We start from the raw sequence: 5149 nt of genomic DNA, 5'->3' as shown, positions 1-5149 counted from the left end.
TTTTGTTTGTTTGTGCGCATGTGTGTGGGTCAGTGTGTGTGCACATACAGATGTATGTATGTATGCATGCAAGTGTGTGTATGCATGTATATGTGTGTGTGCACATGTATGTATGTTTGTATGTATATATTCTTCATATTCATGTGTGTACCTCTGTCTCATGTATGCATGTCTGAGTGTGTCTGTGTGTATGGGTTTTTGTACTGTGTCTGTATGTATGGATGTGTGTGTCCTTGTGTGAAGTGTGTGTGTATATGGTCATGTGTTTCAGTCTTTGCATATGTGTGTGTGTGTGTGTATGTGTGCTTGTCTTTTCATATTACCTATGTACCTATCCATCTGTATACCTATCTGTTTACATTCATATCCATTTGCCTACATGCATGTACATATACATATACACACACACTCACTCACACACATACATCTACATAACAGTCCACTAACTATGCTACCTGTATATAAATATAAACTGTTGGTATGGGGGTATGGAGGACATACTCCTGTATTTATCTGAGTGTTGGGTCTTTGGGTGCTTGGATAAAATGCAGATGTCAAGTTGACCCAGGTTACCTCTATGTTGGCAGAGAATGGAGGACTGTTTTTTGTCGTCATATTGTCTCAAATGTTCATTTAGTCTTTCCGCAATGCTCCTAGATGTTTCCTCTATGTATGTCATGTTCATGTCTTTACAAACACCTATGCATCTTATGCTGTAGACTACATTCCTAGTTCTACAGTTAATGCCAGGGTTAATCCTACATACCATGCAGTTATCATTGATGCATATAGTATTCTCAGGGGTGTATGTCCTACATAGTTGTGATCTGATGAAGTTCCCTGGCTTTTCAAGAATCCTAATGTTGAGTTTGGTCTCCTTCAGAGCTTTCCTAAATTTTGGGGCTAGTTCTCCATGGGTTGTGGCCTCTGCAAACATCACTCCTTGATATTTTTCGGTCTTGTAAGTAACACATGTACACCATTTGCTTTGTCACAAACTCTTTGTATCCTATTCTAGTCTTTACTTCTATATCTAGGGCAGGTATCACTGATTTCATTACATATAATGTTATCTAACTTCTTTCTAGCACCCCTGTATACTCGTACCCTATCTTTCTGATCATATCCAGAGAATTGCATGCGGTGCATGAAGTTCTGTACATGTTTCTTCGTTTCATAGGGTTTGCATAGTAGGGACACATTGTTCATTATCCTAACTAAGTCTGCTATCAGTATGCTAATTTTCATGTTGTGTGACAAAGCTGAGGTCTTGTGAACATATTTCGAAGCTATGGGTTTCATGTAATAGGAGTAGAGGAGCTGCACTCTGTTGTTCACAATCTCAAACCAAAGTTCAGTATCAAGGATGGGGAGTCTATTGTTGGGGTGCCTAATGGGGTAATCTACAGTTACTTTGATACTTTGGTGGATGGAGTTAGCTACTTGTTGGATGCTCTCCATTATGTTCCTCTCGGTTTCTACATTAGCATTACTAGAGTTGGTCTTAACTAGGATAATAATGTCATCTATATACCTACTGTAAAGTAAAAGAGTTGTGAACTGTTCTACTAAGGATTGCTTAAGTTTTCTGTTCCACCAGGTCATGAAGAGGCTGGCTGCATCTCCACCTACACCAACACCAATGGCTGCACCTTGAATCTGCATGTATGGCTTCTTGTTAAACTTTACTATGTGGTTTTTCAAGGTGGTTCTTACGCTAGCACCTATTGCATGTGCAATCATTCCTTTTACCTGATTGTTGTTCTCAGGGTTTTATGTGGGTATGATCTAGCCACTCCAGTGCTCTGCGGTGTTTTTCTTCACTGCTGAGGTGATGGTGGGTGGTCTTCCCCTCTGTGACCCGGTGTGGCAGAATCTACTGAGGTCATGGTTGTCTGAATAGTCACTGTCATAGCTCAGTCTAAGGAGGAGGCTCAGTTCCCTTGTGTTGACTTCACGGAACTCGACTTCACTCTCACAGATTATCTCAATGCATTTCTCCACACCAAAATCTATGTCTGTAGATGGGTAGAGTGAAATCACATCCATACTACCCATTACACAACCTGTGAAGTTGTTGGAGTGGTTGAAAGCACTGATTTTACTGAGGAGATCCTCTGTGCTCACACAGACATCTGTGTATATATATATATATATAGAAAGAGAGAGAGAGTGTAGAATGAACATAATGGATATTGAGAAAATATAGTCTACATATATTGACTAGAGGAAACAGCCAGTAAATGCAAACACCATAGACACAGCTTGCATATACATGCGTGTGTGTGTTTGAGTGTACTAACCAGGTGTGACACAGTGATTAGATACAAAATGGTCAAATTAGTTTGTCTTCTTTTGGTATTTAGAATTGATAGAACAATCCAAAAAAAGGTCTCATTCAATGTAAATTTCTTACAAAAACCTGCATCAGAAGCGAGATTGTCAACAGTAGCAATAAATAAATAAATAAAATATACGTATTTCTATATAGGAGTTGTTTTTTGTTTAGACTTTTTAATATTCCTTTCTACTAAAGAAGACACAAGGCCTGAAATTTTGTGGGGAGGGAACTAGTGAATTACATCAACCCAAGTGTTTCACTGGTACTCAATTTATCAACCCTGAAAGGATGAAAGGTAAAGTCAACCATGGCAGAATTTGAACTCAGAATGTGAAAATAGATGAAATACCGCTAAGTGTTTTGCCCAGCGTGCTAACAATTCTGTCAGCTCACTACCCTTAGACTTTCAAATATTAAGAGCTGAAACACAGTCAGGTTCAATTTGACACCAGATTTTGATATTTAAAAATATTAACAAATGTAAGAGCCATTGTGATTTGTGATGTATGTCAATTCAGAAATATTTATCATGGTTCATTAGTTAGGAGGTTAAAGAGCATTCAACTGTAAACAGAATACGACTGGGGGAATAATCCACTTTGTGCCATAAGGAAGAAATGTCTCATGGTTTGGATATTTACTTTTCTTTGTTGTTGAGATTTCAAAATTGGTAATGAGAAAATAAATAAAGAAGTAATGTAAAGTGTTTGGCAGAAGAAAAAGGTAGGAGGAAGTACAGTGTAAGGAAGGGGTGGTAAAGTTTGTACTAGGATCCAGATCTGTTAAAAAGGGAGGGAGGTGATAAGGGCTAGGTCATATGAGGTAGAAGTATAAATGCAAGTCAAAATATGGTCCACAAGGCATGATAAATTCCATAAAGCAAGATATACTTCAAAAGGCAAGATATAATCCATGAGGCAACATATGCTCCATGACACAAGACATCCCATGTCTTGCTTTGCATTCTCACTTCTCCCACCTAATATGTCTGAAACATTAGATTATTTGTTTTCCTTGCTTCATAATATTTATTCCATTATTTTACATTGGTATTAATTTGTGTTGTCATAGAACATCATTATTTTATTGAATTCTATTATTTTATTATAAAAAGAATTGTTGTCGTTATCCCAATAATTCATATTTTAAGAGTGAACTTTACAAAACCCATCCTTCTAGACCAATACTGAAAAATGGATGTAAACCTGGTTAAAATGAATAATTAAACATCGCACACAGCAAAATGGCTTGGCATCAGGCCACACATTCAATTACATAACCCCTACTACTTGTCTGGAACTTTGTTTATCACACTAGGAAGAATGGAAGGCAAAAATCGAACCTAGCTAAAAACTACAAGGCATTTGGTCTGGTGCTCCACTGATTCTGCCATTAATTTTTGATATCTTTGATTCAATTAATCAATAATTACAACGTGCTATATCTGCATTTGATAGAATGTCTTGTGGTATTTTGTTCTGATTCTCTATGCTCTGAGATCAAATCCTGCTGAAGCCTAAGGCCAACTTTGTCTTCCATCCTTCCAAGGGTTAAAAATCAAAAAAGAAGCTATCATTTGAGAGTGGCAGAACTATAAGAAGGTCAGACTAGATGCCTTGAAGCATTTGTTCTGATTGTTTGCATCCTGAGTTCAAATCCCATCATGGCCAACACTGATTGTAATTGTGATCTGCTAACTGGTTTAATACTATCACTGGTACTGTGGAAGAGTCCACTTTATGGTGTAAGAAAAATTCTTCCATGGGCAGACATAGATACCCTTTCAGTCCTTCCACAAACTTCAGTAAAAGAAAAATGCCAATCAAATTAATCTAACACTTCATGAAGTACTTATTTATCAACCCCAGAAGAGTGAAAAGCAAAGTCAGGACTAGCAGGATTTCAATTTGAAACATTAATGAACATAACAAAATATAACAAGGCATTTTGTCTTGTGGTTCTTCAACATCCTGTTTACATAATTAATGTTACAAACCGTTTAACACAGAAGAAAACTTGAATAATAGTAATAATGGAAGAGTTAATAACAAAAATACTGATTAAGTAATTCAGACATAGAGATGAAAGAAATTCAAGGCAAAACCATGTATAATAGGTAATTAATTAATTAATATTTTAGTAACCACTACAAATATAAAGTGTATGTGTATGTCTTAGTTGTTCACACACCTACATAGAGGCAGATAGGCAAATATTGGCAGTCAATAAAATTGTTTCTAAAGACTATATATAGTCTATCAAGTACTATAAGTCACAAATATACTGGCTTGGACAAACCTCAGATAATTGATAAAAAGATTTTAAATATAATATACAAATTAAGAATATTAGAAATAAAAGGAAAATATAATGTTAAGCTAAATATATTAGGTACAGTTGTGGTTGTGTGGTAAGAAGCTTGCTTCCGAACCACATGGGTCTGAGTTCAATCCCCCTGTATGGCACATTGGGCAGTCTTCTACTATAGCCTCGGCCTGACCAAAGCCTTTTGAGTGGATTTGGTAGACGGAAACTGAAAGAAACCTGTCATATGCACCCCCAGAGGTAGTCGATAGCTTCCGCTATCTGGGCGACCAAGTTAGTAGTGGGGGTGGGTGCGCTGAAAGTGTAGCTGCTAGAATAAGAATAGCCTGGGCAAAGTTTAGAGAGCTCTTACCCCTGCTGGCGACAAAGGGACTCTCACTCAGAGTAAAAGGCAGACTGTATGACGCATGCGTACGAACAACCATGCTACATGGCAGTGAAACATGGGCTGTAACTGCTGAGGACATACGTAAGCTCGCAAGG

This window comes from Octopus bimaculoides, chromosome 10 (assembly GCF_001194135.2).
Source record: "Octopus bimaculoides isolate UCB-OBI-ISO-001 chromosome 10, ASM119413v2, whole genome shotgun sequence".
NCBI lineage: Eukaryota > Metazoa > Mollusca > Cephalopoda > Octopoda > Octopodidae > Octopus > Octopus bimaculoides.
Note: the sequence above shows the minus strand (reverse complement) of the source record.